Source organism: Pan troglodytes, chromosome 21 (genome assembly GCF_028858775.2).
Source record: "Pan troglodytes isolate AG18354 chromosome 21, NHGRI_mPanTro3-v2.0_pri, whole genome shotgun sequence".
NCBI classification, from domain to species: Eukaryota; Metazoa; Chordata; class Mammalia; order Primates; family Hominidae; genus Pan; species Pan troglodytes.
This window is the reverse complement of record NC_072419.2, coordinates 62,712,570-62,726,673: the sequence shown is the minus strand read 5'-3', so window position 1 is coordinate 62,726,673 and position 14,104 is coordinate 62,712,570. Positions and strand designations below refer to the sequence as shown.

Sequence of the window (14,104 nt, the reverse complement as noted above, 5' to 3'; positions counted from 1 at the left end):
CTATTAGATTGCTTTTTGTCTGGTTTTTGCTATTTTCCTTCTGAATTGGATTGGCAGTTCTGTGACTGCTGGGCCCACACCTCACTTGGTTATTCTGTCCCCAGTGTCAGGCCCAGACCCAGGTACATAGAGTATGCTCAGTAAATGTTCATTAATAAGTGAATGACAAGAGGCTGGGCGCAGTGTTTCACGCCTGTAATCCCAGCAATTTGGGAGGCCGAGGAGGGCAGATCACTTGAGGCCGGGAGTTCAAGACCAGCCTGGCCAACATGGTGAAACCCTGTCTGTAATAAAAATACAAAAATTAGCTGGGCATAGTAGCGCATGCCTGTAGTCCCAGCTACTCGGGAGACTGAGTCAGGAAAGTCGCTTGAACCCTGGAGGCGGAGGTTGCAATGAGCCGAGATCATGCCACTGCACTCCAGCCTGGGCAACAGAGGGAGACTCTGTCTCAAAAACAAAACAAAACAAAAAAGAAAAACTAGTGAATGACAAAAGACTCAGGGGGTTAGTGACTTGCCTGTGGTCACAAAGCCAGGATCAAACCCAGTCTCCTAATTCTCCAACCCATGCTCTTTCAGTTAGCCACACAGTTCTAAAAAAAGTCGCCTTGTTACCACGGCAGTGATGGCCAAGCCCCCTTCTTATTTGAACTTTCCACTGTAATTACATGAAGGCAACTTGTTTCTTTAGGTTTTAAAGTAATCACCTTTCCCAATCTTTCTATATCAACACATGTTCATTACAGAAAAAGAGAGAAATAAAAGAAGGAAGTGAAAATTACCCATAATCCCACCACTAAAAGATACCAATTCACACCATTTTTGGTATTTATCCTTCCAGTTGTTTTTTATTTTTCTAAATAAATTTAATTACACCTTTTAAACTCATTAACCTTTGTTCATACGGTTCATAAATAAAGCAAAAGTGACCAACTCTTCCATTATGTTTGTTGAAAATTATTGTGCTTCTTGCCTAATATCTCTATTCTGTTACAAAAATGGAATCGGAAGACCAATGCTGAAAAATACCATCTTAACCAGACAAGCAGGTCTGTGTGGATTAGGGGAAACACTACTACAAGTCTATCTAAAAAGCGTAAGAAGAATCAGATCCTTCACGCACCCAGAAAGACATTGAACATCCCCCACAAAATCTAATACAGCTGAGATCCTAGGAGATCATGAACAATTTTTGAAAATAAAACCTTTTGTTCTTTCTACAAAAGTAATAAAAGTTCATTAAAGAAAAAGTAAAAATAATAATAAGCAAACAGAAGAAAATTAAAATGCCTGCAGTGCTGCCACCACAGGTAACTGCTGTTAATCCTTTGGTTTTTGTATGTTTCCAGATCTTTTCTTTTGCATAGTTGTTCACATACACACCTAGAGTCATCATTAAAGTTTTAAAATCTAATGGCATAATATGAAACACACAGTTTTATAATCTGCTTTTTTTTCGCACTTAAAAATAAATTGTGGGACCGGGCACAGTGGCTCATGTCTGTAATCCCAGCACTTTGGGAGGCCGAGGGGGCAGATGATGAGGTCAGGAGTTTGAGACCATCCTGGCAAATATGGTGAAACCCCATCTCTACTAAAAATACAAAAAAAAAAAAAAATTAGCTGGGAGTGGTGGCGTGCACCTGTAGTCCCAGCTACTTGGGAGGCTGAGGCAGAAGAATCACCTGAACCTGGGAGGAGGAGGTTGCAGTGAGCTGAAATGGTGCCACTGTATTCCAGCCTGGGCAACAGAGTGAGACTCCATCTCAAATAAATAAATGAATAAATTGTGAGCATCTTTCCGTGTCAATAAACATTTTTCTTCAATATTCTTTAAAACAGTGGCTTGGTTTTCCATTGTATGGATGAAACATAATTTTTCTTCTTGGTTTTGGACATTTTAGCTACTTGCAGGTTTTAGCTATTACAAATAATGCTGAAATGATCATCTTTATAACTAATATTTGCAACTCCCCTTATTTATTTCCATGGATAAATTCTTCAGCGGGAAGTCGGCGGGTGGAAACCATCAGGGCTCCGGATGCTGTCACGTTGCCCTCCAGCAAAATTCAATCAATTCACACCTCCACCCACTGTGAATGAGACTGCACAGTTCCTTGTACCCTAATCTATCCAGTGCATTACCTCTTTGTTGGATGATGTATTTGTTTAGAAATCTTTGTCAAGGAAACTTGAAATGTTTCCCAGCACATTCTTAGCAACACCCAGACTACTCAAAACTACAGAATCAGCTGCAGCCCTCATGCCGCTGAGGGAATAACTTGCAGGCAACTCGGGGAATGTGTCACCTCCCTGCTGTACCCACTTTTAACTCATTTTTTCATAGAAAAAAGGTCCCCAAAGGAGTTAGGGTCATGTGTATTGTGAGGGGCATTCCTGCCTGTAGAGATTTCCTCTCTTTTCCACGGTGAAGCAGAAATCCTCAAGTGAGAAGGAAGATATGAAGCTATCACTTGTCTGAGCCCAGTGAGTGTATGAGATGACATTGAAAAGCAGAGAGCTGAGCTACAGCCGATGGACAATGACTGTACTTCCTGGTGTCAGGCATCCCATGGGGTGTCTTTCTCGGTCAGCCAATTGTTCCTTCACAGATTCAGCAAACATTTATGGAATGTTTATTACATATGGCACTGTTGTCGTTCTCGAGTTTTTCAGGGACACAAATTTTGATCATGCCACTCCCCTCTCTACCACCCTTCAGTGGCTCCCTACTACCCTTTGGACAAAGCCCAAACTGTGCCCAAACCATCAAGGCCCTGTGTGATTTTGCCTCTTCCCACGCTTCCAGCCTCATAGGTATCACTTCCTCACTGGCTTCCAGGGTGCCACCCTTTCTGAGGGCTTGAGTCCCTCCATCATGCTGTTCTCTCTGCCCCAAAGCAGTCGGCAGCTTTCCACCCAGTGAAATTCCACACATTCTTTCAGGCTTATCTTAAATGTCACTTCCTTAGAAAAAGGGTCCCTGACACCCTCTTGACCAAACTAGTTCTCCCCATACTTCTGCCCAACACCTTTGCACATCAGTACGTGTCACATTAGGGTTCAACTCATCCAGGGTCTGTCTCCCCACAGAACGTAAGCTCCAGGAGAGCGAGGGCCACACCCTCTTGTTCTGGACTGCATCCCATGATCCAGTACAGAGTAGGGGATCTTTAGCTACTTGTTGAGTTAATGAATGAAAGAGAGGCGTGTCATAACGCCCCCATTTTCAAGTCTTTAAGAGGTAAGAAATCACAAACACCAAGATGAGCACTCCTATTTCTGTCTGGAGTAGGGTAAGAGGGAAGCTTTCTGTGACCCCCCTGCCCACACTTTTGGAAAACCTTCAGTAAGAATGACCACCAGCCATGTCCAGAAGATAAACCTCAAGGCATAACTAGTCTGCACACGGAATCATTATCCCTTGAATGTGTTGGGAGAGGGTTTCACAAGAATGTGGGGCTGAGCTTGGAGAATCCAGCAGTGATGAAGTATTTAAGGGACTAGAGTTTTAGAGTCTTATGAAGAGTATTGATTAAAGGTCAAGACTTAGGCTGGGCGTGATGGCGCATGCCTGGAATCCCAGCATTTTGGGAGGCCAAAGCGTGTGGATGACTTGAAGCCAGGAGTTCCAGACCAGCCTGGCCAACATGGTGAAACCCCGTCTCTACCAAAAAATACAAAAATTGTCCAGCGTGGTGGTGCACGCCTATAGTCCCAGCTACTGGGGAGGCTGAGGTGGGTGGATGGCTTGAGCCCAGGAGGTGGAGGTTGCAGTGAGCCAAGATCACGCCACTGCACTACAGCCTGGGTGAGGAAGTGAGACCCTGTCTCTCAAAAAAAAAAAAAAAAAAAAAGGACTTACAAAAGTTACATGCTACTTTGCAGATTTTTTTTCCAGTTAAAAAGACAAATAATTGCTGTTCAGTAAAAAACAATAATCTGAAAGGTTTATTATCTGAAACGATATTATCTGAAAAGTTTATTATCTGAAACGATAATCTGAAAGGTTTATTATCTTGTAGGTTTATTATCTTGTAGGACTTTAACCAGTTTCATACTTAGCCTTGCAATCACACTCTAATATTCCTTAATTAAATTGCCTATACCTACCTAGCGCCTCAATGATCTCTTTTTAAAAATAAATTCATTCAAGTTGGACAAGTATCCTCAACGGTCTTTGACCTAGTTTTAACATTTCATTGATTCCCTATTAATTGATCAAAATTGATTAAAATCTTTGACATGAGTTCATTTTATATTTGCATGAGAGTCATAATTTTGCCTTTTTGAAAACTGTACTTTAACCATCTACATTGGGAACAAAAGGGAAAATAAAAGCCTTTGCAGAGGCTATAATGAAATAATTATGGTATATTTCATCGTAATTCCCATGAAATACATTTAAAGCAATCTTTAAAAACCGATCATCTGAAATGTGCTTGCATTTGTCTAGAAATAAGATAGTGCATATCTTTAGACAGAGCAGTTGTTGCAATATGGCAGCTGCTCTGAAGGGTCCAGATTGAATGCAGCTTAGCTGACGGATTTGCCTATTGTAAAAGTAAGGACTTTTTCCCAGAGAACAATGGGGTTTTTATGATCATCCACCCCACTGGGCACTCACAGCTGTCCAAGATGAATAGCAGCGGTCTTATTCTTGATATATGATTTATTTTGTAATTTTGACCTGCTGTCTTCAGGACAGCAGACCACATCTTCAAAGGATGTAAACTCCCAGCAAAGGAAAACTCTAAATATGTTGCCATAACACGATTCCCCTCAATATGAATGAAACACTGTATGGCCTTTCATTACAATTGACAGGGGTGTCTCTGGACAGCTCATGCAATCAATTAATTATGCCTCAGAGTTTCAGTAGCAAAGACCATCAATGTTAATGTTACAAAAGACGAATGAAATGCATGTGCAAAGTCTTGGGGAGTTCCTTACCTGGAATGGAGGGAAAACAGGGAATTATATTGAATGAGAACCTATTTTGTGTTGGATGCACGGAAGTCATAATATTACCTATTTCTATGAAATCTCAGAGGCAGACTTTCTTATCCCCATTTTACAGATGAGAGAACTGAGGGTCAGAGAGATCAAATGACTTGTCCAGGGTCACTTAAATTCTAATTGGTTCCTCACATCCATTCTTTCACCTTATAATCCACTCTCCAGACACTAGCCAGAATATTTTATTTTATACACATAAATTGGATCCTGTTGGTCTCTTATTTTAAAAACCTCTAATTGCTTAGAACTGCATTCAGAACAAAAGGTCACCTTCCTAGTGTGGCTTTGAGGCAGGATCAGCCTCCCAGTTTGCAGCTCTACCCTCATTCATTTCCCTCCAGTCACATTGTTTTCTTACTTTTCTCAAATGCCCTGAGGTTGCTTCCACCTCAGACCTTTTCTTTGCTGTTCCTTCTGCCCAGAACTCTCTTCCGCCAGATCCTCCTCCTCTGGGTCCCAGCTCGAGTCACCCCTTTGCAGAGGCTGCCCCTGACCACCCCACTTTCGGCTGGGCTCAGGCTGTTATGGTCAGGCTGGGCGTGCAGGGAGCACTGGACATTGCAATAGCAGCAGCCAGCACTCATCCTGCACCCATGTTCCTGGCGCTGCACTGAGCTCTTTGTGAATAACAGATGGAAGCAGTTGACAGGCCACTCCAAAGGCATCCAGTAACCATTGCAATGGTTGCTGAGGCCACTCACAAGGTATTCTTAAATAGAGTGTTAATTTGGAAATATTTGTGTAGAAATTTCAGAGGTGAAGGAGGATGTATGTTCACATTTTTGTTCCTTGTGGGTACACAAGCAGTTAGATTCTGGGTACAATGGAAGAAATGTTCTTAAACGATTTCCAAAAAGCACATTTCCCCCAAATGCCCATCTTCATACAACAGCTGGGAGAGGGAAAAGGAAAATGAATATGCATTTGGAAGGAAGAACGGAAGGAGGATAGGGAAACAAACGTGAAGAATAAGAGACTCACTGCCTTCATGCTGATGCTAACCTCAGTGCAGAGACCTTTCCACAGCTGGCAGGTGCAATGTGCTCATCTAAACCTGAGCAGCCGAGGATACAGTGGTCTTAGCTGCACTTGGAGAAATCTGGGGAGCAATTCATTCATTCATTCATTCATTCATTCACCAAGATTGTATTGAGCATCACGTGTATTCCAGGGGCTCTGCTGGAGGCATCGTGGTGAACAAAACTCTTTCTGATCTCATGCCATGTACATGTTAGTGGAGGAGACAAATTCTAATCAAATCATCGCAGAAATAAATACAGGGTTTCCATCTCTTGTAAGTGAGATGGAAAGAAAATAAAAGAAGTTATGAGAAATGAAATACAGGAAGTTATAAAAAAATACAGGAAGTTATGATAAAATACAGGAAGTTATGAAAAATTATAAGTGCAGTTGGGAAGTAGTGATGGGTGAGGGCTTAGGGACGTTTACCTGAGAAAGCAGCCATGGAAGCTTCCATCTGGGGGTAAGGAGGAGTTAGATAAGGAGTTAGTCAGATAAAGTGTTAGTCAGATAAAGAGCATTCAGGCAGAGGAAGAGGAATGTGTGGAGGCCGGAGTGCGTGGGTGAGGGGGCGTGTGTGAGTATGAGTGAGTGTGTATGTATGTGTTGGGGGCACATGGAAAGTTGGAGGAACTGAAAAATGACCAGGTTGCCTGGAGAGAGATCAACAAAGGCCCCGGCTCCTAATTTCCATAGCGGATGCTGTTTATAGGTGGTTACTGGGTGGAAAATGGGGTGCATGGAGCAAGTGGAAGCCAGAGAGGCGATTCAAAGTCAATTGTCTGGTCCAGCTGGGAGATGCCTGTAGCTTGGCTGAGGGCAGAGGCTGGATTTTGTTAGTTTTGGGGAGGAGCTGGTGAAGGACTCGATGCAACTCGAGGTGAGGCTTGGAAGAAGAGCAGGAGCATAACTGCAGAGAAGGGAGGGACGCACTGCTGAATGGGCCAGGGAAAGTAAGAAGAAGAGAGGGAACTGGCCCGCACACTTTCATCATCCACGGTGGTATAAGAGCCATCCGCAGGCATGGCAGCTCTAGGCAGGAGCAGCTTAGATGAGCCAGGAGAGAAGCAGCTCCTGCAGCCTCAGTTATGCTGCCTCATTGTCCCTGTTCCTGGGATGGAAATCCCCTCTCTAGGCCGGGGTGGACACACTGCCCGGGTGACTGCACCCACGTGCACTCGCCCACATGCACAGCTTGCTTCTCTGCTTTACCTTCAATTTTCTTTCTTTTTAGTTTACTCAAAAGAGCAAAGCTGCAGAAACTCAAGAATGTCAGGGCTGGGGGGCAGGTCGGGAAGTACACTGATTGCTCTCTTGGCCTCATTTTAGTGCTTTGTGGCACCTGAGACTAGGAGAGATTAATGACCTGCCTCCGGTCATGCAGCAGCAGGTAGCAGAGCAGGGATTCAAACTCGCATCCATCTGACTGAAGCCTGCTATTGCCAATACTCTGCACGGCCTTCCCAAGTCCAAGTCTGTTTCCTACTCTAATCTGCTAACTCTTACATCCAAATGTGTGCAAATCCAGAAAGAGCTGGTTTAAAGACAGCTGTAAGGAGAAGCAGCAAACTCAAAGGATTATAGGAGCTGGGCAAGAAATATACATGAGTGAGACAGGCCAGGTGTAAGACATTTGGGTGTGGTGGAGGCTGTGGCATGCTCAGGCAGATCTTAAAATATCACTCCTTGGGCCCAGTGAAGCATTCTGCTGCTGAGTCCAGCCCGCAGCTGAGGTCTTAGAGGCCCCATCCAGATTTCCTTTGCAAACTGAACGTTAATAGTCAGGGGGCCTGGGTGTTCCTGCCCAATGCAGGACTCACTGAATGGGCAATCTTTACCCCAAAGCCCCTGTTGAGTTGTCAAGACTGTGTCTAAACTGCCCCACAGTTTGAGGCTGTCTCTGCTCTGTCCAGCTCCTTCTCTCTTTCCTGTCACAGGGGTCAGGGCAGCATCATGGCCCCATCCTGCTTCCTCCTTGTTTTATCTTTCACAGCCCGCCCCACACAAAACACTTATGCTCCTAAAATTAAAACAGTAGTAACTATGGGATAGTAAAGTAGAGATCATGAGACCGTTTCCATCCAAGTAACCCAGAATATCATTCTTTCTTTGGGAAGGTAAATCATACAGTGAGGTCACCAGTCCGTAGTGGGAGGTGGTAAATAAGGAAGTTCCCCAAACTAGTGGTGGAGATGGTAACTGTGCAAGAAGCCAGAGCTGTAAGTGATGTCTAGGCCCCTGCTCTGTACAAAGATGTAGATCTCCAAGGCCAAGAAGGACATTTTTCTTCTACTAAGATCCTTCTTTGAAAAATGTCCATGTTTCGCATTTCGGCTTCCTTCTCACTGATTCCATGTCTTACTTCCAAGAATTCTTAGTTACTATTCAGGCGAGGTGATGGAATGCTTCCTACTTCCCCTTTGAGGGCCAGGAAAGGATAGTTAGTTATAGAGAAACCACATTTTAAAAACTGCATATACTATAAATATCACAGATCTTTTGATAAATGGGAAATGTGAATCCCTGAAGTTCATGAAGGATTTCCATGGATGTAGGAGCTTTTATGTTGAGATCAGTGACATATTCTGTTATATATTTTTATGAGGTAGCTGCGCCCAGACTCAACATCGAGAGTGAGTGCAGAATGGAGAAAGGGCTCTTGGATCATCTTTCAAGTAAACAGTCTCCCTTCAAATGTACTTGGAAGTATTTCATTTCATGTACATTCAAATACAGGCTAGGAAAGATTAATGCAGAGAGAAGGGTATTATCTGTTGGCTTGTGAATGTTTACTTTCCATCATTTTAAAAGGATATTATGTTAAAAAAAAAAAGTTTCCAAGAGCATAAGAAAAATCCCCTCACCACCTACATTTTTCCCACCCACATTCTCCAAAAAGGGAAGACAGAGAAGGAGGAAGGACAACCTGAGGAAGAATCAAAGTATCTACAGACACTTCTTCTGGGAGGGATTTCTGGTGGGTAACAACATTCTGTGAAGTCACCTCCAGAAGGGTGACAGAGGGTTTTTTTTTTTTAAGAGACAGGGTCTTGCTATGTTGCCCAGGCTGGAATGCAGTGGCTATTCACAGGCATGATCATGGCGCACTACAGCCTTAAATTCCTGGTCTTAAGCAATCCTCCTGCCTCAGCCTCACAGGTAGCTGGGACTACAGGCACACATCACCATGCCTAGCTTAGGGAGTTACAGCAAAGATGATCTGGAAAGTGTCCTCACTTTGCAAACCCCACATAACAATACAGACTTCTCACACACTGTGTGTGTCAGCTAGTATTATTTTCCTATAACTAACCAAATAAGGGGGAGAAGCTGGCTGGGCGCGGTGGCTCATGCCTGTAATCCCAGCACTTTGGGAGGCTGAGGTGAGCAGATCACTTTGAACTCAGGAGTTTGAGACCAGCCTGGGAAACATGGTGAAACCTCATCTCTACCAAAAATATAAAAATTATCTGGGCATGGTGGCACATGCCTGTAATCCCAGCTACTTGGGAGGCTGAGGCTGGAGGATGGCTTGAACATGGGCTAGGTGGAGACTGCAATGAGCCGGGATTGTGCCACTGCTCTCCAGCCTGGAAGACAGAGTGAGACCTTGTCTTGGCGGGGGAGGGGGAGGCGGAAAAAAAAGAAGAAGAAGAAGAGGGAAAAATCCTCTTTAATCTTTTAGATTCAATGTAGCCCCTCACAAAACCATTCTGTTCGCCCTGAAAGGAGTGTCCGTCGCACTCTAATTACGCAGGAACTGTGTTAGTCTTGTCCACTGTTTAGCCAACGCCTCGGGAATCAGGATGGCTCGCGGGTTCTCAACTCTGTGTCAGGCACCGGGATAAGCAGTCAGCACTGATGACCGCATTTGATATTCAAAAACCTTATGAGGCAGGTACTATAACTAACATCTCATTCAGGAGATGAGTAAGCCAAGGCACAGAGAGGGTGAGAAAGTAGCTTAAGGTAGTTCAGCGATCAAGGGCCAACGCCAGGAGTGGAATGCAGGCAGTTTTGGGTCTGGAGTGTGCTCTTTTAGCCTACAAACCACTCTGCTTAGCACAGACTCTATCACACGATGGTGTGGACATCTTAGCAGATACAAGATGGCAAAGTGCCTCCTGGGAGAGGGAGATGAAGCTGAGAAACGGAGACATTTGTATAATGGAGTACAATGTAGCCATTACAAGAATGAGGTAGAGCTTATGTCAATGGAAATGGGACAATCTCCAAAATGTAGTATTAAATTTTTAAAAAGAGCAAGATGAGCATAGGTCTGCATTGATGCTTTTATAAGTATAGCATCTTTCTGGAAGATTATGTCACTCACTGAGGGTCCCTTCTGGGTAGGAAACAGGGGTCTGGGGAGTTAGAGGTTTGGGATTAGATAAAAACACTTTGAGTCCATGTTCATTTGTACAGTTGGAATTCCTAAAACCATGTGTAAATATTCTTTTTCAATATAAAAATCTAATTTACAAAGGATTCTGTTCTATTGGAAGAAGAGGACTTCTGTGCTGGTGAATTTAAGCAGCTGCTTGTCGTTACCACGCAAGCCCTTTCTACTCCTAGATTAGATAGAAAGGAATTTTGACTTTGAGTCCATCTTAATCTTGGCCAAAAGCAGTTTGCCACACGCAGGAAGACTTCTCACCTCCCTGAACTTCCAGGATGCCAAACATCATCAACTACTTCTCACTGGCCATCCCTCAAAGGGCCTCGACCGTGTACAGCATGGAGGACGCTGAAAGGTGCTTGAGTGGTTTTTGAGAACTAGCTGATTTTGTGAGCATTTACCTCTTCCTTGAGAGTAGGGCCACAGAGTGGAACCACACAGAGAGGGCAACGAATGACTGTTAAATGGGATCTAACTGCAGGTGCATTAAGAGTCACAGAAGTTTAGACTCAAAGTGTTTTAAAGATTTGTCTGGCCTGGTCCAGGCAAGTTGAGGAGGCACTGAGTGGATCTCAGAGCTCCGGGAGGAGGCTCGCTGCCCTTCCTGCTGTCCCAGTGCTCCTTGAACTCTCCTTTGGCCAGCTGCAGAATGATCTGTGTCCTGTGCACAAAGACCCAGGCCAGAGAGGAGGGCCTCCCATGATGGGACCTGTTCCCCAAGGCCAAAGTTAGGATGTGCAGTATCAGGACACAGTAGCTGCATGTTGCATGTGTGTGATGTTGGGGAAAACACTCAGAATAACCATGTCCCTACTTTCCTCCTGGAAAACCTCCTACAACTCCTGAAGTTGTGCTGTGAGGTCTGCAGTTGAGAAGGGAGCACCAGGCAACCAGCCACCTCCTCCCTCATCTAACATTCATTTCTCTCTCCCTTCCTCCCTCCATTTTTGCCAGCTCATTCCTGTCTTCTCTTTGTCCCTTGTGCCTCCTTCCCCTTTGACATAGTTACCCAAGAAAGAACCTGGGATTTTTTTTTTTTTTTTTTTTGAGACAGAGTCTCGCTCTGTCATCCAGGCTGGAATGCAGTGGTGCGATCTCTGCTCACTGCAACCTCCGCCACCTGGGATCAAGCAATTCTCCTGCCTCAGCTTCCCGAGTAGCTGGGACTACAGGTGCATGCCACCACACCCAGCAAATGTTTGTATTTTTAGTAGAGACGGGGTTTCCCCATGTTGGCCAGGCTGGTCTCGAACTCCTGACCTCAGATGATCCACCCGCCTTGACCTCCCAAAGTGCTAGGATTACAGGCGTGAGCCACCATGCCTGGCCGAAGCTGTATCTTAACTTTTCTTTTCCCCCATGAATTGCAGTGGCTTTCCATATCAATATTTACATTTAAAAATAAAATTCCTTAAGTTATGAGGAATTGTCACTTAAAATAGCAAAATGGTATATTTCATAACCAGAACTTGCTTTAAGAATTTGCAAGTAGATTAAACTATCTCTTTAATTTGTCATGCCTAATGTGTGAGAGAATTAGTTTATGAGGTTGTAAAACTTGAGACAGCTTTGCTTCAATAATCTGCATCTCATTATCAGAAATATTTTGAATTCTTTTAATGAGGTGATAGGCTAAGTAGTTTCTTGCATCATCTCACATAAAGGACAGTTGTTTCTCTTGGAGCTGTTTAAAAAAAAACTTAGCAAAGTAGTTAAGTGAGAGATGCTGAAGGGAAACTGCTGCCTTTTTTTGTGATTAATATTAATTTGCCAAATAGGCTAGGAAAAGAACTGAGTTTCTGCTTCAGCCTCGTTTTTGAAAAAGGTGAAAATTATTGAATGAAAAGCTCCAGAATGTGCAGAAAATGATCTGAAAGTTACTTAACTGGAAGTGTGAATTGAAACTCCCTTTTTCCAACTACTCTTATATTTAAGTAACATTTAAGGCCAGGCGCAGTGGCTCATGTCTGTAATCCCAACACTTTGGGACGCCGAGGTGTGTGGATCACTTGAGGTCAGGAGTTCAAGACCAGCCTGGCCAACATGGTGAAACCCCGACTCTACTAAAAATACAAAAATTAGCCGGGCATGGTGGTGCGTGCCTGTAGTCCCAACTACTGGGGAGGCTGAGACAGGATAATTGCTTGAACTTGGGAGGTGGAGGTTGCAGTGAGCTGAGATTGCGCCACTGCATTCCAGCCTGGGCAACAGAGCAACACTCCATCTCAATAAATAAATAAATAAATAAATAAATAAATAAATAAATAATGTTTAAGCTTTAAAACAAAACTTAATAGAATAGAATATAACTTTCTAAACAAAAATATAAGGTCTCCCTTTTTGGTTTCAAAACCTGATGCAACTTTCAATTGTTTCCCATGGTGTGACAGTCATTTGGAAACCATCATTACCTACTTCCTTAATATAGTGGGGAGCATTGGAAATAACAAGCTCTGGACCCCTTTATATAGTCAACTCAGAGTCCCACGCAATCAAAGAGTTGTAGGAAATGGATGTCAGAAGACAGAAACTCAGATACTCACATTCACCTTCATCTTGATCCTCTAAAGAAACTATTTTAAAAAGTACTATCCATATCCTGGAAAACACCAGCAGAAGTCGCTTGGGAAGGGAAATCTTTCTGTAGGAGTTTGTGCAGGAATGCTGTGAGGTCTGGGTCTAAACTTTCTCTGCAGCTGTCCTTGCCTGTGGATCTGGCCAGTGGGTCTCTAAGCTCCTGGGGGAGGCTCACTGCCCTTCCTGCCACCCCAGACATGGGGAAGGATGGGCTGGTTACATAACGCATTCTCTCCCACACTCCCATTGGTTCCCTCCCATCCAAATGGATGCAAATAGCCTTTGTGGCCGGTTTATCCAGAGAAACCAGGGACAAAGAAGTGAATAAACCGGGTGAACTTAGATATGAGGAGGGATATGAGAGAAAAAGAAAAACTTTAATGAAAAGAGAGTTCCTTATTTTCTTAACACCTCTAAAAATAATCCTGGAGACTGGCACATGCTGTGAATAAGCGCAAACTTTAACTGGTTCTCCATGATAACATTGAACTCTGACCCAGCCAGCTTTGAATTCTTCCTGATGATTCAGATGAAAAAGCCGCACATTAAAGGAACTTCCGCAGCTGTAGGAGGCACTGCCTACTTAACGGGGCTTTGAGGAGGAGGTTGTGGCCAGAAAAAAATTCCAAAGCCACCCAGTGGAAATGAAACATTTGCTTCCCTGATACCTGAATACTGTGCTTTTCCAGCAGGTTTGGGTGTTACCCAGATCGACATGCTTTAATATACTTCCTCTACTCATGGAAACCTTGCTAAGCTGCACTTAAGGCTTCATTGAATTGGCAATTATTTATCAAGCACCTACTGTATGTCTGACAATATACACCGGGGGAACAGGTAACTGGTTTCCTTGATCTAAGCTCAGGATTGAAATGATGCAACAATAAAGGTCTCTCAGGCCTTCACATAATTGATTATCATGGATGTGGCCCAAGATGGGCCCATGTCATACCAGACTGCATTCTCCAACTCAAAGTGCTCCGGAGATCGTAGTGTGTTCATTCACAGCCTTGCCACTGCCTGCCACCGCCAAGTCTATTCCTTGCCAGCTAAGTCCCTGAGTTATTGCTTAAGATATTTGGTTTGG

The 14,104-nt window shown here is 43.8% G+C and overlaps 1 protein-coding gene across 2 annotated transcripts in view; it reads right to left on the bottom strand.

Moving 5' to 3' along the window:
- Positions 1–14,104, bottom strand: part of CASS4 (Cas scaffold protein family member 4) — a 48,456-nt gene that overhangs the window by 24,204 nt on the left and 10,148 nt on the right. The window lies entirely within an intron of this gene.